This window comes from Hemicordylus capensis, chromosome 1, assembly GCF_027244095.1.
Source record: "Hemicordylus capensis ecotype Gifberg chromosome 1, rHemCap1.1.pri, whole genome shotgun sequence".
In the NCBI taxonomy this organism is placed as follows: domain Eukaryota; kingdom Metazoa; phylum Chordata; class Lepidosauria; order Squamata; family Cordylidae; genus Hemicordylus; species Hemicordylus capensis.
Genome location: NC_069657.1, coordinates 286,578,995 through 286,605,967, shown reverse-complemented (window position 1 = coordinate 286,605,967; position 26,973 = coordinate 286,578,995). Strand labels below are relative to the sequence as shown.

General features: G+C 42.6%; 1 protein-coding gene across 4 annotated transcripts in view; it reads right to left on the bottom strand.

Moving 5' to 3' along the window:
- The window catches only part of MYT1L (myelin transcription factor 1 like), a 571,739-nt gene extending 569,398 nt beyond the window's left edge, over positions 1-2,341 (bottom strand). For 2 of the 4 annotated variants that reach the window (XM_053286008.1, XM_053286025.1), the window contains exon 1: positions 2,012-2,142. The gene's annotated coding sequence lies outside the window, so the exon portion shown is untranslated. Of the gene's footprint in view, positions 1-2,011 lie in introns of all 4 variants that reach the window. The other 2 variants (XM_053286009.1, XM_053286005.1) reach the window with 2 other exon arrangements.
- Between the last annotated feature and the right edge of the window lie 24,632 nt (positions 2,342-26,973).

Sequence of the window (26,973 nt, the reverse complement as noted above, 5' to 3'; positions counted from 1 at the left end):
AACTCCAAATCCCACCATAATCACATTAATGAGATTAATCAGTGAATTAGCAGCAGTCAAATGTCAGGGTGGCAAGGAGGAATCCAACCAAGCTTGGTAATTAACTTTTGTGGGGGCAGGGAGAAAGAATCAAGTGTGTTAGTGTGTCTGTCTGTCTGGGTGTATTCTTTTTCACCTTTACAAGCCCTTAGAACTTCCTTACAACTTTCCTACAAAATGGGGTGGAGGTATGAAATTCTGTATGGCTGAAATTGTAAAGGAAGTTGTTAATTCCCCCAGGATACCACAGTTAATGTCCATTGAGGATATTCATACTTTTTCATACTCTTCAAATAGTTTGAAGAGGTTTCATTATGATTATATATAAATTGATGTGAATCCAATTTCCACCATTAGCAATATGCATGATGCAAAAGAGATTAAATAACACTTTATTTTTTAAAGCTATGGTTAAACCAAACTATTTTCATAGCAGTGAGGAGTAATACAGAACAATACAATGTAAAATAGTAAAGTGTCATGTCAACCAGGACCTGTGAAAAACTCAAAGCAAAATATATTGAATCAAGTAATTAAATTATACTGCCTTAATAGGGTCAGTTCAGAGATTTCAATTTTCCACTGAAATGGACTTGAGTACACATGAAACTGCTTTTCATCTGAAATCCAAATCCAGTCCACCAGGAATACTTCAGTATTTGGAAAGTTACTCTGTAATGATACTTTTTTAAAAATTAATGTTTTGTCCAAGGAAATAATGTTTTCTTTGAAAGATTGTAGCTATTTAGCAAAATAAGGGGCTGAGAGGAACTGTGAGGGAACACTATTGTCAGCACAGGCAGATAGTTACTTTGTGACTTTTAAAGCATCTATAATTACATTCTTTCTGTGGCAAACCACATATTTATAAACTGTTCTTGATTTGTAGTATTTAGTTTGTTAGTACCATATAGACAATATAATATGAAATAAAATACAAGTCAATTTGTTCTATGGAGTTTAATCTTTTTCATAGCAAATAGGAGTTTAGTCAGAAAATGAGCTTAGTTGTAAGAGTTAACTTTCCTTTGCAGAAGAAGGACAGTTAACCTCTGTACCAAACAACATTTCTTGCATTCACTGATTTTGCATTGCTGAGATTTGAGTACAATATTCTTTCAGGCTCTTGACCTCTGAACTATCTTCAAATGGAAGCCTGCAGAATATAACAAATCAGCAAGGGTTAACAGTGTGCCATATCATATTTGACCTATAACACTGAAATATATTCATAAGGTTTATATTAACTTGTTGCATAACATGTACATTATGACTCTCTTTGTCACAGTATTTTAAAAGGACAAGTTCGGGGTATGAAGGCACAAGCTATAGTCTTATTTACTCTAGAGTCGTTCTATTAAAGTCTAGCAACTGCTCCAGAGTAAGTTATAGCTTGTGAACCTCGAGTCACATAGATCAAGTTTATTTCGATCTCATTTTAGTGATTTACAGTATTCAAGTCAACTGTAGGCATCTGCGAAGTTTCTGCCCCTGTTGTCTTCCTAGCAGGCAAGTACTTTGCAGCATGCAGCAACTTTATATAAACAACATGCTTCGTGCAAGCAACATAATGCTTTTATACATTCACGACAGATTTCATCATCATCACCACCACCACCATCATTATTATTATCATCAGATAACTTTAAACTATTCCAGAGTCCCATGCAGTTTCGACAGCATGGCAAATATGCTGCAAGAACTTTGACAAAAACAAAAGAAACAGAAGCAAACAATGGAAGCCGTAGATCTCAAGCTACCCAATAACTGAAGCAAAATAACACCAGTCTTCTGAATCAGCTCAAAGAATCAACCCCCAGTTGAACAATCCAAAACCTTCGGCTGTTATCATTTTACCACCATAAGCTAAACATACGAAATTTCAACAAGGTTAAAGAAAAACAAAAATTACATAAGCCTTAGCTCGATGCAACTTTAAACGGACGAGGAGTAGTAAGAACTTGAAGCATACCAAGGAGACCCCAAGGAAAGGTTGCTTCTTTTTTTCCCCTCTTCACTGAATACTGAAAAAATATCCCATGTTTCCCAGGGATTTTTTTTTTTTAAAAAAATTAAAATAAAATAGACCCACCAACACTGAGCTTAAAACCGGGAGAGAGGGTGGTTTCGAGGAGACTGCAGGGGAAACAGTGCGCGCGCGCTCTCTCGCTCTCTCGCACACACACACAAGCGTGCAGAAGCTAGCGGGGGGGTGAATGTCGGCAGAGATGACAAATTCAGAACGAAAGGCTAGCAGGCCTAAGGGATCTGTTTTACTTCCATATACAACCCCTAATGCACGCACTCCCACTCATTCTCTCTCGATATGCTTTTCCTCCCCCAGCTTCCCCCCTTCCACCTCCTCCCCCAACTCCACCACCACAACCACCACCACTTTCCCCCCCCCCCTTCACCAGCTCCAAATCCCCGGCGTATGACCTTCTGTTAAATAGATAAAAAAAAAATTGCTTATCAGTCATGCAAATGAGGCTGAATTCATTTTCCACAACAGATGGCCTCATAGATAATGATGATGGAAGAGAGAAAATTGAATGTCTCTCACAAGGTGGTCATGGCAACCGAGAAGGGAATAATATCAATAATAAGCCTCGCTGCATAATAAGGTTGTCAATCCCACAAATCAAAGTCTCCGGCTAAATCAGGTAGCCTAGCCCACCCCACCCCCACACCCCACCTAGTTACCAGGTGAAAGAAAGAAAGAAAGAAAGAAAGAAAGAAAGAAAGAAAGAAAGAAAGAAAGAAAGAAAGAAAATACACGATCAGGAACGCGGGGGGGGGATTCAATGGACAGACCCATTGAATTTAGCGAGGCACCAGGAGATGGAGCAGAGATCTCCCTGTCTCTCCCTCCCTCCCATTCTTCTAATTGCGTTTTATTTCATTATTTGGGGAGGAAGGGGTTCTCTTCCTTAACGGATTCCCTCCTCCTTCACCCCTCCCGGTTTTTTCTTTTCTTTTCCTTTTTTTTTTTTTTAAACAGAGTTGCTGATATTTTGAGCTGGATCTGCTGGCTGGCTGGAGCCAGCTTCCCTGCCTGGTCTCTGATGTCGAGTGGCGCATTGATGCAACAGCATCTCGCCTCAGGCTTCCACCTTGGCTCCCAGGGGGCCATCCTGCAAAATGAATCAGCAGCCATCCTGAGCAGACTGATTAAAATGAGAATGGCAAGGCACATGTCTGGGCGGAACTAGAGATCCGAGCTCGGCTGCTGCTTGTCTGGCAAGGAAGTATGCTCAATATAGCTTTGCTAATAATGGCTTCCTGCGATTCCTTTTTTTTTTCCCCGGAAAAAAGGGGCTTCACCATCATCAGCCCTCTCCTCTCCCCCCCCACCACCCACATAATGGTTCTGATTTTCCTTCCTTCGTTCCGTCTCTCCCCCCGCTCCCCCCTTAATTGTATATTGTTCACAGCTACAGTCTGTCAGGCTGACAAGCATTTATTGTACAAAGACACGCTTTCTTTCCGGGGTTTTTCCTCCTAAAAATGTGCTGGAATACTAAGGTGACATATTAACATGCAGCTAGAAATTATTGCCAACTATTAGGGGCAACGCGTCTCAGGGAAAGAAGGCGAGAGAGGAATCAGCCCGATTCAGTTGTTCCAGCTCTCTTTCTCCTCTGAAAAGGAGACGAGGGGGGAGCTGGTTTCTGTCTCAGATTCTCGTTCGTTCGTGTGTGTGTGAGAAAGAGAGAGAGAGAGAGAGAGAGATCTGTTTCAGCTGCCCATGTCTGCACCACGAACTATGAACAACACGGCTATCTGAAAAAAGCAGCTTGCTGCTGCTGCACTCTCTGTGTCCATAATAAGCAGTCAGGATGGATAAAAGCCCAGGGATTCCTAAAACGCAGTTATCTCATTGGTTGATAGGAGGGCGGGGAAAACCCTTCCACATTTTAAACATATCTCTCTTCTGTCGTTTTGCAGAACCTCTCCGTACAGAATACGCTCCAACAAGCAGTAATTGGTTCTGCAATCCTCCTTTAGTACTGTTCTTGTGCCCAGAGGTTTGATGAAGCTGGGAGAAAAAGATTTGCTTTTTAGATTCCAGTTCATGACTATGCTGTGCCTTTTCCTCCCCCAGCTTTTGCAAGCAAATACTGGCGATGGGTCCGTGTCTGTTGTGCGTGTTATGCGCGTGCGCGCGCGCTCTGTACTTACAGGCAATATGATTGTGCATGTATCCGTGCCTGGCTGTGTATATCTAGTTCTGCCCATAATAAATGGTATATGCCCACGTATACTCTACAATGATATATTATAACATATGCGTTAAAAAAAAAATGGGCCCGTGGATCTCATACGTATACGGGGAAAAGGGGCGTAGCAAGGCTGGAGTGGGCCCAGAGACAAAATTTTAAAATGGGCCCCCCGCTGGTACACACACTTCACAATATATAGTCATGTGACGTGCCTCTGGGGGCCCCCTCAAGGTGTGGGGGCCCCCAGGCAGCCGCCTCCCCTTGCCTAATAGTAGTTAAGTCCCTGACCCATCTCTAGAGCTACATAACCGGGCTTTTTCTACAACCGGGTCTGTAAACTGAGTGATGGTCTTTGCGCGCTTTCCCCTTCCTTCTCTGCCTATTCCTCATTGGCGCCGCCTTGCTCGCTCTCCCTCTCTCCACACGCGGTTTTTGAGGGTGCTGGTGCTACTGCTGCAGTGTGAATCAGAAATTAATAAAGCTGCTCTAATGGAGGATCCGTTCAGCAAAGCAGCTGCAGTTGGTCGCCCGCAGAAACACAGACGCACACAACACACAGGGAGAGCTAATGACGTCTGGGCAGGTTTTTCAGCTGATTGGGCACCGCATCGGATGTTCTGAGGAGCAAAGGCTAGGAATCGCTTACAGTCTGCTTCAAACACACACACACACTTTGATTTAGTTGCCTGCTTGTTTATATTTTTCAAAAGGCCGCTGTATTTCCCTGTCTCCAGGAGACCCAAGGTTGATTTCCCCTCACCGTCAGGTTACAGTCAGTGGGGGAGGAGAGAGGACAGGGAGATGGTGTGTCGTCACGGTGGGTGGATGGATGGAAGGAAGGGAAGATCGCCCGCCGTCCACCGCCCCCACGCCCACCCCCATTTCCAAGATGCTGATCATAAACCGTCGTGACACAGAGCTCCGCATTGCACGGGGGGACTTTTTCCAGAGCGGTCGCCACGCACCATCCATAGCGTGAGACTCAGACTATTGTAAAAAGGCAGCAGGAGAGAGATTCAAAACCGGGTCCTTCATAGATCTCCTGCGAGGACCCTGCCCCGACTTCTATCGAAACTGGGGTTCAGATTGCGTTTGTCTTTGTTGCTTGTACGCTGTCGCCGGACGCGGTTGTTTTTGGTTAGGGTCTCCCGTCTTCCCTTAGCTAGCGATCGCCTTCTACAGTTCCGTTGATGGGGGTGTTTCGGGAAGACGGGGGCGGGCAATGCTTCGTTTTGGCTATGGTTTTGGTTTGTTACTGTTGTTGTTGTTGAAAGGAGCAAGGGGGTGAGGTGGTCCCATTTCCCAGCCCCACACCACGCCGGTTTACCTAGCTCGGGCCCAGGCGCCGCGTTGCTGAGGACCGTGCAGGCGCATCACCCTGCTGCTAGCCCTTCTAGAGCCTCATTGTTAAGGTACTCCAAGGCATCTGCAGCAGTACTGCAGCATGCCGCCTCCGCCTCCGCCCCCTCCCTCTTCCCCAGCCCTGTCAATGTATTTTCCACTCCGGGATATTGACAGCAACCGCCCTCGTCTCAGTCTGGCTCCAGTGAAGCATTTATATTCCTCCCTCTAACCCCAAGCCACTTGTGCATCTTATTGCAGGGATGATGAGAGGATGCCAGACCCAGATCAGTTCAGTTCTGGAGAGAGAAGCCGAAATCTCGGGAAATGAATTAATCATGAGGCCATATTGCAACGACACCAGTCGCATCCCAGGCTGTGTCTGGCATTTCTTTCTTATGCAAGCCACTAAACAACAACAACAACAACAACAGAAATGGGGCGGGGGGGGAATCCGTCTCGGGACCAGCGGGGTGGGATGGGGAGGAAAGGAAGAGGCAGACGGAAAGCGTATCTGTCTTCGGACAAACGGAGAGCCTGGAAGCTGCCTCTCCTCTCCTAGCTAGCACTGAAGACCACCAGAATGCCTCCCCGCCTTCCTTCCACCAAAGTTCTCTCTAATTTCTCTTTAAATTATTTATACTAGCTGCTTTCTCCGCTGCCCTTGGCACTCTGTTGCATGTCTTCGCTTGTCTGTTTCCAAAGAGAGACTGCCTGTATTTCCGTCCTGCCCTCCACCTACTTAGCTTTCTAACCCCCCCCCCCCTTTTTTTTTTACACATGACAAAGAGGAAGATGTGTTTTTGGCTCTGCAGCCATTTTGAGTAGCTGCCTACTTGAAATGAATGCAGATCTGGAGCTTACCAGGTATATTTAGCTGTCTAAGGGTCTTTTCTAGACAAGGGTTTATTACATTATGAAAGTGCAGTTGTTACTCCTCTGTTGTGGGAGATTCAGATTTCTTTAAAAGTTAAAATGGTCAGTTCTGGTGTGAGGGAAAAGAGCATTGCCAGCATGAAAACCATAATTATTTGTTATAATTTGTCCCTGAGAAAAATGCATTTCTCCCCCAAGGTACCTCATCCACCATGACTGTGGGTGTGCCTTTAAATGTGGTCATTTAAATCATGTGGTCATGACACCCTTTGGTCATGTGGTCACCCCATGGCCACAGGCTGTGCCCTGGGGGTGTGCTTTAGTCACTGTGCAATCCTAAAGGTGTTTACTCAGAAGTAAGTCTAATCAGCGTCAATGGTGCTTACTCCCTCATGGATTTCAGCTCAGCCTTTAAACTCTCATTTCCTAACCCAGGGAGGTTTAGGAACTGTAGTTAGTGTATGAGCATCCTCATTTAGTTTATGAACTAACTAACCAAGGAGATAGGCTGGGCTGGGCACAGATTTTTACCTTTTCAAAATTTGCCACAATTAAGATGGAAAACAACTCCTTTATCCTTCTTTGTGTTTCCTCATCTTTGGAACTGAGATGGGTAGTAACTAGGGATAGAGCCTTTTCAGATGTGATGCTGCCCCAATTTTGGATTGCCACTCCCAGAGAGGTTTACCTGGTGCCAAATACAATGTCCTTCCATTTGCCAAGACCTTTAGAGCTGATGGCTGGTGCTCTGCTGGCCTTAGTGAATATTATGTTATATGGATTTTTGTTTTGTTGCTTTCAGATCATCTAAGTTACTCTGGGAGTCCCAGCCTGAAGAGCAGATTCCTGTAACAAACAAACGTACAAACACACACAATGCTATCCATGGTTTCAAGAGCAAGGCTTTTCTGCTTCTCAGGAAAGACTCACATAACCATTCTTTCTCAATGTCCACATGGTAGAGCAGTACTGTACCAGAAGGTAATATCACAATTCATCACAATTCTGCAGGTATCGCATCAGAGGTCAGCATTACTGACTTCCCCCAAGAAGAGCCCACTCTGATGACTGAGACAACCTCTGAGCCATAGGATACAGATTTCCTATGGTGGAGACAGAGTGACTCCCTCAGGGCCACCAGGTAGAAGCAGACCCATGGAGGCAGTTGGCTGAAACCTGTTTGCTGACACCCTTTAATATGCTTCTTTCTTGTGTTTGTCAGAACTCATTGACCTTACATATTTACAACAAGTTCAGCATTCAGTTGAGCCCTTTGGTCATGTGGATTTTGAGAGGAAAAGCTATTCTGTGCAGACATTCCATCTCTAACGTGAATCGTCTGCACAGTCACTCATTCATAACACATGAGTCTCTTCATCTGGTTGAGACGCTCTATATCTGGCTAATTTCTCAAGGGCTTTGGCAAGAAGCAATAGATTTAAAAGCAGGTAGGCTTATAGATTCTGTGTTAGATAAGGCTTTGCAACAAGAAGAGTTGGTTAATGAATGGAATGAGCTGATCTATGGAAATAATGGAATTACACTGACCAGTTGTTGTTTTTTTTAAAACCCTACTTTGAACAAGGATACAGAAACAAGTATGTCCTCATAACAGTTTTACTGCAATCAGGGGTGGCCCTTTCATGAGGGGAGGTGAGACGGTTGCCTCAGGTGGCAGATTATTGGGGCACCGACTGGGTGGCACAGTGCCCCCCCCCCATCAGAGCAGCTCTTTGAGACTGGTCTGGCCCTTGAGAGCTTTGCAGAGAGTATGTTTCCTCACTTTCTTTGCAAAGCTTGCAAGATGCATAAGGAGAGAAGAGAGCCTGGGGGCAAACTTCCCTCCTCCCTGTCCCTGCGCCATTTCCAAAGCTTGAAAGGGTTGGTTCTGAAAGGAGGCTGGCCCCTGGAGGGCTATAGACCAAGGCAGACTGACCTCAGGCACCCCTCCTTGGGTCATCCCTGATGACAATTAAAAATTAATTTTGAATATTCCTCGTATTGTTGACTGTCTTACTAAGCAGTTACCAATATTTAGGTAAAATCTGAAAAAAGAAAAGAAAAGAATGGCAGTTAAATCTCTGCTGGAAAGAAAGAAGGTCATATGAGGATCATCTACAGAGTTAGCAACAATGTATGTATGGTTGACATGGATTCATTTGCTATAAATGCAGAAAAAATATTAAATATAATGACAACAATATGCTTAAAATTTAGACAATGTACTTAACATGCAACCCTATGCATGCTGACTTAAAAGTAAGTCTCACTCTGTACAACGTTATTCTCGCGTATGCGTACTTTGGATTGCACCCTTAGTTTAAGAAAATATTTTAGCACATAGCTTATGATCCTGCAAAGTTACTTGTGCATGCACCATCTATTGCAAAATGGAACTGAAAGGATTTCATCCAGGGTTGCAACAGGGTTATACTTTTTAACCTCAAACCCATTAAAGGTTAAAAACTATGATTTTAGCTTGGGAGAAGATTGGTGTGTTGTTATAAAAATAAATCTAATTTTTGTTATATTTTAATTTTTATTATACAAATAATTTTTGATTTTTAAAAGTTAACTTTCAGTCTAACCTTCTGCCAAGTTTAAAGTTTGTTTAAACATTATTTTATAAAATCATAGCTTGACTACAAATAAAGCTGCTCCAAATGTTTTCCCCAAAAGCTGTTTTGATTATAGAATTAATTCTACTTTATAGTGTTAGAGAAAAAACACAGCAATAGGCAAACAAATAAAAAAAGACTAGAAGAAGTAAAATATGGTTTGATGCACAATTTGAGAAAGCAGGCTGTATAAATATGAACTAAAATAAAAATGACAAAAATATAGTTGTATATGAATAACATTCAGACTGAAAGCATTTTTTAAAAATATACAACTTCCTGAAACATCTATTTTGATTCACATTACAATCAATGTAACTCTTGCTGCACATTTCAGGAGAAATAAGGGCAAAATAAGGATGAAAGGGCACATGGAAAAACCTGTTCCTGCTAGAGACAGGCATTATAAAATCTGGTTAAAACGTTATTATGTCTAATTTAAAATATACACCTCAACACTCAACTTGCATACAAACAGGGGTATAATGTATGCCAAATATGGCCTGTGACAGAGTCTGTGGAATTCCCAGTTCACATCTAGGATCAAACATCGTCAGAGCAGCAGTGAAGAGTGGCTCTCTAGTTCCCCAGACATCTGTCTGCAAGGTTTTTGATACCTCTGACTCTTCCCACTGGCATTAGGACATTGGTGGAGAAATGCACAACAAAAAAGAGTCAGGGCTTGCTCTTTGTAAGGAGGCCCAATTCCTGCAGGAATACAGCTTCTTCTTTACCTACATATAAATCTTACACTGGCTCTTTCAGCATACACCACTGCATAGATAAGAACGATAGCTTCTTCCCATTCATTAAAAATAATACCTCTCCAGCATTGCACTGCCGATCATTCAAGTCAAGGAGGATGTGTGCATTTGCATCCACTGGAAGGTAACCAGTTTGTTAATTGTCTGTGTGATTCGTATGCTGTATATGATATTCTTCCATCTTTCCTAGTTGCCTATTTGTTTCTAGACACAATTCAAAGTGCTGGTGCTGACCCCGAGAACCTGGGATCAGACAATTACAGTGAAATTACCAGGAAGCATATTTAGTCTAGACATTAGGAAGAATTTCCTAACTGCAAGAGTTGTTTGACAGTGGAACAGCATGCCTCATGTAGTGCTGGGCTGAGGCTCTCCTTCACTGGAGGTTTTCAAACAGATGGCCATGTGTTGGTGATGCTGTAGCAGCTTCCTACACTGAGCAGATCTCCAACGTCTTTTCCTACTATAAAATTATATGGTTATATGAGGCCAGCTCCAAACATCATAGAGAAAGGGCAGCTTGGCTAAACCCCTGGTTCCCAGAATGCATGCAGAAGGTGCTGGGTAGAACCTATGGACCCACCAGGGTCAGCATATTATATCCTACTTGCAGGTCTAGGTTATGGATCTCGATTATGGAGGTTATGGAACTAGGTTATGGATGACAGGTTTGGAACTGCAAGTGGGGTAGAATATGCTGACATTAGTGGTTTTGGACAACAAACCCAGTCCTTCCTGACACTGGTGGTCAAGCTCCCACATGCCTTTTGGGAGCTGGTGGTGTGACATATAAACCCTATCTGAGATACCGTTTCTTCCCATACAAAATGGCCATTGTTGATAGGTCAATATCAGAAGCCCATCCGAAATGCACAGGTATAGTGCACTCAAAACGTGGCCTTTTCACTCTCTTGACGTCTGGCAGTGTGTGGAATGCTGTCGGTAGAGACTTCTCTGGATTCATTACAGTTTGCCTGTCCATGACCAGTGAAGCCATGGCTATTTCAGCAGGCATTTGGGTTATTCATGTGGCATTCTTTTATAGTTTTATATTTGTTGTGCTTTTTGTGTTCATGTTATTTTTAATTATTGTTTTATTATTGTTAGCTGCTTTGATTGTCTGAGATACAAGCACGGTCTCTCTCTCTCTCTCTCTCTCTCTGTGGGGTGGGGAGATAAACTAATAGCCTGACATGGAATTTTGTTCTTCTAACAACCTATAGGATGTTGAATCATAAGCGCGTTATGAGGTTTTGGCTTCTGGCCCCCCAGTCTGGTGGTGGCCTCCCCTGCATGGCACCCCTCCTCTCACTACCCCCCTGTGTGCACATGATGTGTGGTGGTGGCCTCCCTGACGGCCTGACTGTAAGTGAAACTGCTCTGGGGTGATTGGAGAACACCCCAAAATCTACCTTTGGGCTTGCAGGGGGGAAATTAGCTCAGAAAGGAAAAGTGCAAAGTTGTGGACTCAGGCAATGACTGGAATAGGACAAGATTAAGTTTCAAAATAAAAAGATGATATTTATTGTAGGGAGGGGTACAGAAGAGAGAAATGTGTGGTTAAAGCACTATTGCCATCAAAAATATGTTTAACTTCAATGAGACATTTTAGCTTAAAGTCTTTTCAATCCAAAGTCCTGGCTCAACTGCTATATGGTGCCCAACTTGACCCATATCTCAATTTTGCAGTACTAGAAGCCGTACAATCCAAATTTCTCAGGAAGTTATTTCAAATACCTCATGGTGTCCTCCAGGGGCGTAACTATTATAGGGCAAGGGGAGACAGTTGCCTGGGGGCCCACTGCCTTGGGGGCCCCCCCAGAGGCAAGTCACATGACTGACTCCCCCAGCTGTGCACCCGCCTGGGCTTCCTTCAGTTGTATTCATCCTCCGAAACTGATGTGAGTGTTAAGACCTGGAGCTACCAGAACAGCATATCTTTCTCTAGTACCATTAAAAGGACTTGCATCGTCCACAATTTACAAAACCCTTTTAAAAAAATAATTTAGGATGATGTTCTATTGTGGCACATAGGTTATTAGATAGATACACACACACACACACACACACACACACACACACACACATGTTACTATCCTTTTTGTTACCACTATTCAGCCTCATTTAAGATTTCTTTATCTCATGAGCTGAACTTGTGGCGGGGGTACATTTTAAAATCTTGTCTCTGGGCCAACTCCAACCTTGCTACACCCCTGGTGTCCTCAGTGCTGTTTTTTTTTTACCTGAAGGCTGGTCTTTCCAAGGTAGAATTCAAGATTTGGCTTTCTATCTTTAAGTTCTGGCTTAAGCTAAATTTTTATCCTTGTGCTGAGGCTGGCTCTACTGATGCTTGCAGATATGGCCTATCACTTCAAGTACTAATAATGACGGGCTATGATTGGGCCAAGCTGGTGGTCACTCAAAGAAACTTAGATACAGAATGGCAGACAGACCATAGTTTCATCCCAAGGGGAATAGTGCTGGGAAATCAAATTCTGAACACATGCCCTGCCAGATATCTTAACCAGATTACAGTGACCAAGTATCACAGGTCGTTTACCCAAGCAGAGTTTACTGTTCTGCACACTGCAGTGCTTGAGGGCAGATTTAATAAAGTTCGGTTTGCAGAGTGCTTTTGTCCCTGTGACTCAGGAGCTATAGAATCAACAGCGCATGTTTTATTATATTGTGATTTCTATAGGGACATTCGTAATATGCATATTACTCCATATTTATTGAACTTTCCAGGCTGCTCTGATGATTTCTACATATGCTATCTTTTATCAGATCATGATGATAAGATCTCTAACACAGTTGCCAAGTTTTGCCTAATTGCTAGCAGAATTCATAAGACCATCTTATGTTCCTGAACAATTAAGTATCGCTATCTATTGAGCTGTTATATAATGAGTCGGTTTCCCCCTAATATGTTTAAGGTTTTAAGGAACTGTTAGGAATTTTATGTATTTTTAATTTTAATTTTAATTTTAATTTTTAGTTTTCTGTATTTGTTGGTCAGTGACCAAAATAAAAATTACTACTAGTAGTCCTACTAGTACTACTGCTTAAAGTCCTAATTGTATTAGTTCCCAGGCAGGCAAGAGAAAGAGGCTTTTTAGAAAAGGAGGTAGTTGGATTTAAGAAAGGGGAATAGAGATAGATTTTGGGCCCAAGGAGGGGCAAAGTTCATATCACCTGGTCACGATGAAAGGCTCCAAGAACTACCGATGAAACTTGTTCCTCAGGAACAGGTCTGGCCAAGAAGAATACAAGAAGTTTGGAGGGGTTAGTTGGTAGAGGTGAATCCAGGAGGGTGCTTGCTCCATGGAACCAGCTTCCTATGTTAGTGAAGAAGGCTGGGCAGATCACGCTGGGCAAGAGAGCCGATCTGGAAAGTGGCACGAAGTACTGAACACAGCCTTGCATGGTGGCCTGTGGACAATAAATTGCCAGAAAGCTGATAGAAACTCCATGGTAGCTGGTGTGTAGAGACCACGAAGATCACAAGGAGCACACCTGTCTACCATGTGCTGTTGTTCTGTTCTTTTTATAATGATAGTTGGCACAGTTTCACTTCTCCTCTGCTATCAGATTTTCCCAGCCAAACCGCTGACTTTTATGCTACATTCCTTCTTGCAGATAAGAAACCTTTTAGCACCTACAGTGTTGCCAAATTTTGTGCAGCTGCTAAGATCTGCCAATAGCTAAGTTCTAGCCCTACTTTCTAGATGCCACTACAAGAGGCTTCTATGTTGGTGTACATTGTATGAGTGAATTCTTATCAGAATATAAGTATTATTGGTTTGTTTGTACATCTGATCAGTGATCTCAATAACGCTATTCATTCGTTCGTTCATTCGTTTGTTCGTTTGTTCGTTCGTTCATTCATTCATTCATTCATTCAAGGAGCACACTGGATCTTCTTGGGTGTTATACCCAAATACATAACCTCAAGGCACATTCCAAGTAGCCTTTTTTGTCGGACATGTGTGTTGGGTGGGACTGGCAGGGATCCCATTGTTGCTGATCTTTCTTCTGGAGTGTAACAATGTGGGAATTGCCGAGGTATGCCAAGGTTTTGTTCATGAAAGCAGAGTGCATAGATGTGAGAAGGGAAATCTGCATAGATGGCAAGGTCAAGTAATCCAATCAGTATTCTTAATGGGAGCATCTTTTAGGTTTGTATCACCTGTTCAACCTCTTTTGTGAGAGGGGAGATTTATATCCGCAAGCTTAATCTGTATTCTTCCTGTTGAGCTAACTGGCACATTAGCTGGTTGCTATCCTTTTTGCAAAGGGAGATGAGGGGAGATGGTTCACTCGGAGGAAAGAGTGGCCTTGACAGAGAGTTAACCTCCTTTTAGTTATCTTCTAGGGTCTACTTAAGATATCCCAGCATTAGGTAGGGTGTACATCTGCTCCCCTTTACAATTTGCTTGTTAGGAGCCAAATCTAGGGGCAACTGGCCCACTGTCATTAATGTGTATAAATTGAAGCTCACAATGCTGTAAGACTCCTGAGCATATACAGAGTGAGATCTCTGAGCCTGGAGACTCAAATACAAATGAGGGGGCTCCATGGAGCCAACAGAAAAGCTTTGCTAGTAACATGACAGAGCAGCCCTGAATAGGCTACCCTACCCATGGTGGCCAGCTGAGTGGTGGGGGCAGGGCAGGCTTCCCTGGGCTGCTTGGTCAGGCTGAAACAACTTGAGGTGGCCCTGGTGGCAGCTGTGCATAGGTTTTTGGAACCTGTATGCAGTTACAGTTTCTGAGTTGAAATCAACTCAGTCCCATTGAGTGGTTTTCAATGCAAAAGACTTACCCTCTCCAAAAACTTGTACAAATGTTCTTTGAGGAAGATCCCCGCATTTTGTAGATAGGGAGGAACCATTATTTTGTGCTTTAGTGCTTTACTCATGGAAATAAAAGGTTACCCAGTGATACTGATTGGCAATGGATCCAGGGCAAATGGCAGTATCTGTTCAGGCAATGCAGAATTGCGTGTGGAATTCATTGCCACAAGGTGTAGTGGTAATAGTTGACAGTCACCTCTACACCTTTGCATTTTTAAATGACCCATTTATGGAGGGTTAGAACTATCGATGAAAGGAACTTCCAGATTTAGAGGCTGTGTGAATTTCTTGCTGAGCTCCCCTAAGGGAGTAACTTCAAGTAAGACTCTTGCTGAAAGAGTAATAGCAATTTGGTATCATATTGGCCTCAGACACATGTCCATGGTATCATGATACCACAGGGTAGCTTTGGAAAAGTTCATCATTTTTCTATCTTAAGAACCAGAAATAATAGTTTCTGTATTTGAAGGAGCTGATGTGAGAATAAATGAGAAAAAGACTGCAATGCACTTTGCACATACTATAGAAATGATAATGACCTTGAATCCTTTAAAGAAAACCCATTACCATTTATCTTTAAAATACTTGCAAATAGCTTCCTGTTACCTATGCTCTTATAATAGTGTACACTGCTGAAAAGGGAGGGTTTACCTTACATATACCATTATCATGATCACAATCACAACTATAAGCATTTACACAGCAGTATAAAGGCAGCTGCACAGTTCTTTTTTCACCAAAGTGAATCTCTTCCAGTTTTGTTGTGTCTCTAGCTTTACAAAATACAACTAGCAAAATAACATTGTATGGCCCAAAGACATATGCTGGGCAGCCTTCAAACTATTCAGTTAGCAATTTTATTTATATTTTAAAAAATGTGGTATTTTAGAAACATCTACAAAAATGATATTTTAGGGGAGAGCATGGTAATTATAAAACATTTTCCCAATTTCTCTCAACAGCTCTAGAAATATTCAAGGTTTCACAGCATTCTGTGACTGTAAACAGTCACCTGGGTTCAGTAAATGAAAAACAAGAAGTTCTGTTAAGAACTAATCTGCCTACTTTCCTTTCACTATAACCTTATTTGATATACCATCTTCACTAGTTAGTCCGCTTCCATCTCAAATGTTTATGCATTCTCCCTCTTGAATTGAGGTGGATGACATAATCACAAACTATGCCATTGAGGTGTCCCACTACAGCTGTACAAAACTGGGTTCAAATTAGTTAGGTGGTTCACAAGTTAGCCCACATGTGCCTCAAACAGCCATGCATCCGCCATCTTGAACTGGGGTGGATGACATCCTTACAAGCTATGCCCTTGAACTATCCCTATATGTCCCTACAGCTGTAGCAAATTTGGTTCAAATTGGTTAGGCGGTTCACAAGTTAGCCCAGTTGCACTTCAAAGGTTTACACATCTGCCATCTTGAATTGGAGTGACGACATCATCAGAAATTATGCAGTTGAGGTGTCCTTATGTGTTCCTACAACTGTACCCAATTTGGTTCACCAGTCCAGGCACTGCAAAGTTGATAGGGGGACACACACACAGCTGGGTATTCTCATAAGCTTACTTTCCTTAAGGAAAGTATTTAAGCTTTTTTCAGGAAAGTTAAGGAAAGTAGGCTTTCCTTAAGGAAAGTAAGCTAAAAAATTGGCTGGGTTCACACATAGTGCCAAAGAACTGAGGCTTAGTGGAGCTGACAGAGCCCTGGGAACATGCATGAGCCTTACTTCTGGTTTCAAAAGGTTATGCTGAAATCGTGCATGTCACACAAACTCATCAGTCTTGGCATATTCTACCCTACTTGTGATAGAGAAAGGAATGTTGGGTTCCGTACTGCAAATAGGGTAGAATATGCTGAAACTGGTGCGTTCATATGACATATCTAATCTCAGCATGTCGTTCCAGAGACCAGAAGTAGGGCTTGCATGAGCTTCCTGGGCTCTGGTAGCTCTGTCAGCACTATGTGTGAAAGATGATTCCCCACCCCCCCACCCCCACCCATGGTCGCCATATATCACTCATAAGCTTGTCTGCTTTATATTTTTTAAATGGTCTGAACAGATGCACTTATGCATATAGATTTCAGCACCAGTGTGACAAGAAAGGAAACTTTCTCTTCCTCTCCCATTCAAATGGCTTTGGAGAGGGGATGGGCAGGATCAAACATAAAGACAGTTCCTAAGCAAAGTGTTTCCCTGGGAGTGAAGGGACTTTAGATTTCAAATGGAGAAAAACCAGGATCATCTTGCCCCACTTGGCACATACAGGATGGAATTTCTGCATGCACACATTGCAAACATAAGGAGGCAGAAGGTGCAACTAAATGATAAAATTGGACTTTTACAACATTTAGCCATGCATTGCAGAGTTTCTCTAGGTATGGCACAAAGATATATGTGTGTGTGTGTGTGTGTGTGTGTGTGTGTGTGTGTGTGCAGCAAGGAAGAATGTTGGCTCTTTCACTTTGAACCAATATTACAAAATGCTCTGGAAACTGCCAGTGGGCTTGTTATTTGGCACCAGATTCTGTTCTTCCAGAATATCCCAAGCCTGACTGGGCATGGAAAGCTGGTTACACATTGGTAGATTAGACTACTAAAGCTTTAGTTGAACTGTCAGTGCGGGAAAATTTTTAATCAGTGGCCTTGAAATAAGACATGCTTATTTGTTTGTTTGTTTAATACATTTATATACTGCCCACTACCAAAGTCTCCAGGCAGCTTACAACAAAAACAAGCCAAAAAATTAACACATTAAAAACTATGTATATAAAATTTGAAATTAAAGCAATCAATAAAATTCAACTAAGAAACTTCAACTAAAAAGCCTGACTGAAGAGATGTGTCTTCAGTTGTTTCCTAAAAACCAGATTAGAGCAGCTCTAATCTCAGCAGGAAGTGTGTTCGATAGCCCTGGGGCAACCACAGAGAAGGCTCACCTCTGAGTTGCCACCAAGAGAGCCAATGGCACCCTCAGACGAACCTCCCCTGATTATCTCAATAGGCAGCAGGATTCATAACAAAGAAAGCGTTCTCTTAAATACCCTGGGCTCAAACTGTTAAAGGCTCTATAGGCAATAACTAGCACTTTGTATTTTTCCTGGAAACCTATTGGCAGCCAGTGTAGTTCTTTCAAAACAGGAGTGATCTGATTTATTCGGGCCAACCCGGAGACCAACTTGGCAGCAGCATTCTGGACCAATTGCAGTTTCTGGACTATGTACAAAGGCAGCCCCACATATAGTGCATTGCAACAGTCAAGCCTGGAGGTGACCCACATGTGTACCACTGTCTTAAGGTCACACTCTTCCAGGAAAGGGCACAGTTGGTGTATCAGCCAAAGCTGATAAAAAGCACTTCTGGCCACCACCTCCACCTGAGATATCAAGAGAGATTCGGATCCAGATGTGCTCCCAAAACTGTGAACTTGTTCCTTCTGGAGGGGTGTGATCCCATTTAGAACTGGTAGATCTATCCCATCTCCTGATCTGCAGCTCCCTACATTGAGTATGTCTGTCTTGTTTGGATTCAGCCTCAGATTGTTATCCTTCATCAAGCCCATGCCTCCAGGCAGGCATTCTGGGAAGTTATGCTATTATCTGATGAAGATGACATGGAAAAATAAAATTGGGTGTTTCTTTAAAAGAGGCATCCTGCCTTCCCTCAGAGAAGCATTTATGATCTCAACCAGATGCTCTCCAATAATCTTCATGCTAGATAGTATAAGCCATGTTGGGCAAGGTTTAAGGGAATAAATGATAGGATGCCATCAGCTTGTTCATGTCCTCAGGAGTCACAAACTGAAATTGATCCAATATAATCACACTAGTGGAGTTACTGGATGCCGCCATAAAAGACTGTGCACCATCAGTGGTATCCAGGTTGGCTCGAATATGAGAGATTTTGTCTACAAAAAACTCTTTCAAAAGCTCACAGTGGCTAACTGATGGTTCCAAAGCCAGAGCAGAAGAGACCCATATAAATCCTTTCACCACCCTCAATGGTTCCACTGTAGATGAACCTGTGGGTGCAATAAGTGCTGCAACGAATTGCTTCATTGCCACACGTATTGCCAGAGCATAGGTCTTCAACTGTGCTCTGTGCTATAATTTGTTGGATTCAAGTTGAGTCTTTCTCCACTTGCACTCTAGTCGTCTACCTAGCCGCTTCAGCTCCCACAGTTCTTCCACATACCATGGAGCTAATTTAGAAGTAGTTCAGAGAAGATGCTTAGGAGCAATTGTGTCTACTGCCCTGGTGAGCTCATTATTCCAGTTCTTCACTGGGGCATCAACAGGGTCACTGGCAGAGCCAACCTTAAAACCCTCCAAGGTTTCTTGGAATCCTATTGGATCCAATAGCCTCCTTGGATGAGCCATCCTAATAGGCCCTTAAGCCCTGGAGAGGTGACTAGTGGCTGCAAGTTCAGCATCAGGCTGCTAAGCTGTGGTCCATCCATAGGAGTCCCCACCCATGGAACACCTCCATGATCAGAGCAGAAAACCAAATCAAGTGTGTGATATGCATCATGTGATGGTCCTGAGACCACTTGGGAAAAACCCATAGTTGTCATGGCTGCTATGAACACCTGAGCGTCACCCAACAACTCAGTCCCATAGTGGGCATTGAAGTAACCCACTACTATAAGCCTGGGCGTCTCCAATGCCAACTCCACAACCAAATCTGGCAGCTTGATTAGGGATTTTGTTGGGCAGCAGAGTGATCAGTAAACCAACAATAGTCCCAATCCATCCATAGTCCCAAGGCTCAGGTACACACACTCAACATAGGCAGGTGCTCTGACAGGGATCCTGGACATGAAGACGTCATTTCTTACAGACCACGGCCACTCCATGTCCGCTCACCTGCTCCACAACAGAGTACCTCATAGGGAGAAGCTGGGCCACTAGTCTTTCCCAGCCAGGTCTCTAAACTGAGACTGAACAGGACCACTAGCCCCTCCCAACAAGGTCTCTAATGTATGCCAGATTGGCCCCCTCATTCATAATCAAGACATGGATAATTTGAGATCATTGTGACTCTGTTATTTTCCTGTAACAGGGAATCAAAATGAAAACATGAACAAGTTGCAGCTTCTCATAATAAATTGTAGATTGGCCTCAATAGTCATATTAGCCATGTTAATTAGATGAACTTCATGACCATACTGATGAATACTAGATACAGAGACACATAACAAGAAATACCATCATCTTCATGCTTTGTTTGTAAGCAGCCAGAGAGAGAATGCAAGACTAGCTGGATCAGGCCATAGTCTATCAAGGTAATTCTTATGTTCTTAGTTTCCACTTCCTTTAATATGCCCAAGAAAACACCCACACTGAGATTTGTTAGTACAAACTGTTCTAACTGTGATTAATCAATTAATTCATTAAAATCCAGTTGATGAATCCACTTTTTAAAAAATTCGTAAATAGCCTTACTTCTAAATAGTGACTTGCCTTGAGAACGTGGAACAGCTGATTAATTTTGAATTCTGCTTTAGTATAGCATGATGTGGGAAACTGGAGTTCAAACCCGTTTAACTAGGAAGCACCCTGGTGGCCTTCCGTGTGTCACCCAATGTACCTAACCTGGCTTGTTGTGCGGATAAAATTAGATATTTCTACACATGCTGTCCTGAATTTATCAAAGATTTGAATAAAAAGGCGTGACAGATAAATCAATCAGTGTTATTATGCCAAAGCTTTTTCTCTGGTGATGAACTATCTAGAAAGAAAGGGAAAGAACTCAGTGCCTTTTGAGTCACACAGCTGTATTAAATCCATCCACTTCTGTGCCTCCAATGTGCCTTCATCTATCTTTTGTGTTTCCAGAATTCCCAAAAGGAAATTGTTAACATCAGTTGAATGTTCTCCAGCATGTGTTTTTCCGAGCTAACTCAGGAGCCAAGTGCCAAGTTTTTACCTTAGGCCTAGGTGAAGCCAGTCACCTTAAATACAAACCCCCCACTAATTTAGCACAGGAGTCCTGAATCAATGCCAAGACATGCAGATTGGAGAATTTGTCAAAGGTAAGTAGCAACTGGAGCAAAGAAGGGCAGGGAGGACACAAACAGTGAGGAACTGCATCAGCAGTACATTTATCAGATGTTGCTAACAGACAGGAGTGGCCTTGCTTTGAACCTCATGTTCATTGCCCTTGCAATATCCCTGATCCTTTCCATGTGCTCCTCTTCTACAGCATCTCCCCTGGAACACCCATTAGCAGATGGGAAATGGTGAATGTGGGACAGGCCCTTGCCCTGTATTTTTATAGCCATTACAGAGGAGGAAAGGTTGTCCCTCCTCTTGCCAGGATAGACAGGTCTTGGATCCAATGAGAAGGCCTGGCACATCTTTGATGTCATGCTGGTTTTAGGCCAGTTGGGATTTGTGATTTCCCCTCCAAACTAGAGGTTCCTCCTCCTTAATGGGACTTACGTCTAAAGGTAGGTCCAGTTCGAGCTGGTTACCTATTGTGGGGAAAGGGTTTAGGCCGGTACCTCTATGGTCCTTTCCCTTCAATGACAAAAGTAAGAGATTGTTTCCATTCAGTAATAAAAGGGAGGAATGTCCCCCATTAGGAGCACTCAGAGTGGAGTGTAAGTGTAAGACAGACTTGTGCTAAAATGGAGATCTGCATTTCATCACACCTGGTTTCCGTCTCTCCTTTCCCCCAAACTCTTCTAGGCCCCCTCCTCTAGGCCCCTGGTCTTTCTGCTGGTTCTTGCTACCAGTTTCTCTTTCTTTTCTTCCCCAAACTCTTCCAGGGTGCCCTCCTGCAGACCCCCGGCCTTGCTGCCAGTTCTTTTTACTGGTTACTTTCTCCTCCTTTCCCCCCAGTATTCTTGCTGTGCTCTCCTCTCTACCCTGGGATTTGTCTGCTGGTTCTTTAAGCAACTTCTCTCCCCAGGCTTTCTTGGGGTCCTCTCTTCTCTGTCCTCAACTCTTCCACTGGAGCTTTTTCCAGCTTCTCTCTCTCTGCCCACTCTCCAATTGATTTTCTATGCTAGGTAGACCAACCACCACCGCTTCCCTTCCCTGTCAATCATAGCCATATATTCTTAGTAATGGCAGAGGTAAAGTTTTGAGCCTGGACACATGCCCATCTGAGTGTCCAGGCCATGGGGAAAGCCCCTCATTATCAGCATGGTCAAGCCTCTTCATTGTATTCAATAACATATTTTTATTTGAACTTTTAAACCTGTAGTTGTGACTTTCTAGGGAAACTGCGTGTTTTATAACTGTGCTCAAAGGTCCCACAAGTGGGGTGAAAAGCACCCCTCATAACAGCAGTGTGGCCCTGAATACCATTTGCTAGGAAACAAAAGTAGGAATGGGCTATTTGCCTATGGTTCCACTTCTGGGCTTCCCAGAGGCATCTGGTTGGTCACTGTGGAAAACAGATTGTCAGCTCAGCTGAATGTTTGGATGGATCCAGCAGGGTTCTTCTATGTTCAGGAACTGCCTGCATGGATTATAACAGTTCTCAGCATCAGTTCTATCAAGCAGACAAACTCCTGCCTTCATCTTTGGAAGCCAACTTTGCTTCTGTCCCCAGTAGTATTGATTCTTTCACTAAGGCTAGGAAAGACAGCCTGTTTCAGGTAGCAAATTTTGGGACCCCACTCAAGCATCCCAATGGATGGCACCATTTCAATTTTCGACCTTTGGCACCAAAAGGATCCTGGATAATCTTTGATCCCCAAATCAGAGACACTAACAAAGTACCATGGCCTTCACTGAAACAATTCCTCATCAGTTGTTTGTCACACCCATCACTGGTCTGCATCTAAAAGAAAATTTCATACAGACAAGTGTTTTAGGTAGAGCAAACCCACCATTTCCAGTATGTTGCTTTGCTGGGTACTTGTCAAGGCAAGCCACCTGGCACCAGTCCATTGGAAAAAATGATAAAATAAACAGATTACACATGGATGTATCTTGTGCTTTCCCATCATGGTTAGAAAAGGCTATTATGTACTGTATATTACATCTAAAATAGGGTGCTACTGGTAAATATACTTGCCTCTATATGTGACAGACCTGGAAGGCATAATTCCCTTCATGAGCCAGGTGCACAGCATGTGGTTCTCAGCTGAGTAAAGAGGAATCTATGCATATGTATGTAGGTAGATATTATGGGGGAAGGAGAAGGATGAAAGTTGGTCTGACACAAAGGAGAGGCATGAAACAGGAAGACAGATGACAGAAGAAAAAAGGGGACAGATGTAAGAGCACGTTAAATAGGCAAAACAGCCCACATTAGAGGGGAAAGCAAGGTAGAGAGAGAGAAACAGATGAAAAATTAAGCAGTAGAATTAAAAATAACAAGAATAAATAATAATGATAAAAATAAACTGGACAAATCCTGACTAAGAAAAATAATATATTGAACATTTGTCTTTTTACTTGTATTCTAGATTTTTTTAAAAAATCAGTTTGATTTCAGTTCAGTGTTATTGTTGATATTGTAGTCAGCCTTTGAAAATACCTGAAAGTACTAAATCTGGAGAAAGTCCAAGCAGATGGTAGCCTAATAAGGAAGAAGACTCAATCAAGTTTCTTTTGATGTTAGTCATTCTTACTATCCTTCCTATTTCTCATATCTTGAAAGTTCTACTCATACAACTGTCCTTTTACTGAAACCAATCTAAAATATAAATAAGAGCTATGAACATATAAAAGTAAATAAACACACATATGTTTATTTACCAGTATAACAAAAGGTCAAGATGCTTTGTGACAGCGTGGGCTGGAGCCACAAAGGTTTGAAAATGTAAGTAAACCTGCCTATTTTCCTCCCTCTTCTCCTAACTTTAGTCATCAAGTTAACCCATTGCCCAGCAACTCAGCAAGGAAATGAGTCTGTCACTTGAACAGGGGCATAGCATGGTTGGAGTGGGCCCAGAGACAAGATTTTAAAATGCCCCCCCCCCACTGAAGCGCAGCTCATGAAGTAAAGAAATCTTAAATGAGGCTGAATAGTGGTAACAAAAAGCATATGTCACAATAGAACATCATCCTAAATTATTTTTTAAAATATTTTGTAAATTGTTGACAATGCAAGTCATTTAATGGTACTAGAGAAAGACATGCTGTTCTGGCAGCTCCAGGTCTTAACACTCACATCAATTTCAGAGGAGGAATACAACTGAAGGCAGCCTGGGCGGGTGTGTGGCTGGGGAGTCAATCATGTGACTTGCCTCTGGGGGGGTCCCCAAGGCAGTGGGCCCCCAGACAACTGTCTCCCCTTGCCCTATTATAGTTACGCCCTTCAATTGAAGAAGAAGAGGAATCTTCATGTCAGCAAGCTTGGTTGACTGAGTGGGCCAGCAGATGAGCACTGGTTCTGTTCTTTCTGTCCATCTGCTTTATGCTTCTTAGCTGCTAATGGCTCAAAGGCACACTCTCTGCTATGAGATGTGGTCTAACACTTCCTATTACTAGACAGTTCTGAAAAAGGGAATTTTTATCTCCTGGTCAAAAACAGGGCCAGTACATGAACCATACTCCAAAATAAATAACATACTTTCAAACTACCCAGAATCAGGAAATTTGATATGTGGCTAAAAAAATCCCCTGTGTTTACTGTAAAACTCTTAAAATTGGATTTTTTACATCTCATTCTCAAAAGCGGGGGCATGACATGTATCCCTATTAGAGAACATACTTCCAAAACATAATATTTGAAATAGAACTCTGAAGAACTCTGATGCCTAGAAAACTCTGAAAATCTAAAATTTTATATCAAACTGTAAAATGCAGGTGTTTAACTTCTGACAGAGGCAGAGCCAGCTTCAAGTTTCAGGGCTCCTGACAACTCAAACAGTGAAATGGAGCCACTACTATCTGAGCTGACTCTGAGAAAGTTACTCTGCTAACACTCCACAAAGGCTATGCATACAGAGCTCATCCCAAGGACCAGCACTGGGCCATTCTGAAGGACTGGGCACGTGGCAGATGCCCAACCATGTTTGACCCTTGATGTCATCCCTAAATGGCAACACTCTGGCACGGAGCAAGTCAACCCATATATAGGATAAACTATAGGGCCTGTGGATGCCATGTTGCTTTTTTCAGAGTCAGCCTTGGGGAAATTTCTATATAGAGAAATATTTATCTAGGTTGTTATTAAATGGGAGTAGTGGGGTGGGGAGTGAGAAGCAGCTTGAACAAAACAGACCAACAACAGAAGGAGCCTGAACTTATTCAGAGTTCACAGTTCAGAGCACATCAAAGAGAATTGTCCCCTTCACGACCTGCTACCTGGAAGGCTCCAGCTGGACAATGAGAACATAGGACTGTGCTGCCCATGCAGCATAAGAGGACTACCCTTTCAGTTCCAAACAGAGCGTAAAGGAAGACTTCCCAGCAGGGACAAAATACTAACTCAGGAAGAAGGTAGGCACATTTTGGACTAGGAGGCATAATTTGTGCATGTGCAAACACACACACAGTGAGGTCATTTAATTCACACAATCAAAAACTGGGTAGGGCAAGTTTCCTACCCAGTTTTGGGAGCTGTATGTGCTCTCAATTTTGGTTGTGTGGGAGCAAACAACTAGGTAGGAGGAGGGAGAAGTGCTATTGTGTGGAATCAAAGTTGGAGGAAAAGCTGGATAGGACAGCTTTTCCTCCTACCTTGATGCTACACAATCACCTTTTAAACATTTAGCTGCATTTGTTCTGTTTTTATTGAATTGTCAAGTTGGCTGTGCCCACTCTAATCTTTTTGCCATCTTTTTTCTTGTCTTAATTCCGCACCTGCTTCCTGTTAAACTGGGGCCTGCTTGTTACACTTCAGAGACAAAATTTATCCCAGTATGAGTCTTGGACATATCCACCTAATAATGAGAAATTAAGAAATGAATGTGTGAACTTGACTGTACTACTTATTTGAATCTCAGTCAACATCTGCCCCGCCCAGGGCAGATTCAGATATACAGGACAGCTTGGTTTGTTCATCACTTTCTGCCCACAGTGAAGGAGAAAGGTGTATGACAACTCAACATTTGTGCCTGCCAATTAAGAATTCTTTCTAGAATGTAAAACTTGAGCAGGTCACTCTTTATATATATTGTAAAGATGTTCCTTGTAGATATTGGATTGAGTCCAGTAAAGCTGGGTGACTTCATTCCTACTGAAATAAATGAGATCCTGAATTTAAGCCTTTTAGTTCCATTGATTTCAAAGGTCCTAGGCACACCAAACTTTGGTTTGATTGCAGTTCTGTCTGTGAAAGTTTCAATGTATGCTCCAAAGCAACATCAACCCCCACCCCCATTAAAGAAACCGTAAATGTATGCAACAGCCTGATTTACCATCTCATTGTGCAAACATAACCAACATTCATGGACAAATTGAGACATTTTTATGTCAGTTCAAATGTCAGCATATTGCCTCTGCAACATCAGCACAACTGTGATGGCAATATAATGGTTGCTTTCCCATTGTGTACTGTTCTCACCTAAGGTTAATGTTTGTTTGTTTTAAATCACCAGCGAAGCCTACCAAGTTCATTTCATATCTGAACAGTGGCTGGGCTGAACAAGAATGCAAATGGGCCAGGCAACAACAGGCATCAGAGACACTTGGGCACAATAGTTCTGGAAAAAGGACAAGTGGAACCTGGATGTCCAACACAGTTTTGTATTGTGCTTTGCTTGAATTCATATTGATTGCAGTCTGAGCTCTCTGTACAGGTGAGAATGATCAGCATTCTTCCTCAGCCTGCAATTCCCAGGCAGGACCAGGCGTCTCCTTTACAAAGTTCTCAAAAGGTATGTGTGTGTGTGTTTTAATTTTGTGATGCTATGCAAAAAGTTAAATTAAATAATCTGTAATAATAATTATTAATAATTATAATAATTATTAAGGTTTACATAATTAATTGCAGACATCTGAAAGATGCCATCCGATCCTATTCATGTTTACTCAGAAAGGTTATTCCAGGAAGGATTGCATGCTGCTAGATAACCAGGATGGTTGAATGCTGGTTAAACTCAGAGATTTAACCAGGATAGCCTGGAAATTCTGAATTCTCACAACATGCTTTGTGGGAGCATGCAGGGCTTGCAGATCATGGTTAATTCTTTAACCATGATCCTTCCCATTGTGAAAATTTAGTCGCCCTGGAACTATTCCCCATAAAGTGTGCTTAAGATTGTGCATGTGCATGCGTACACACACACACACACACACACACACACACACACACACATTTCTTTTCTGTTCATGCTG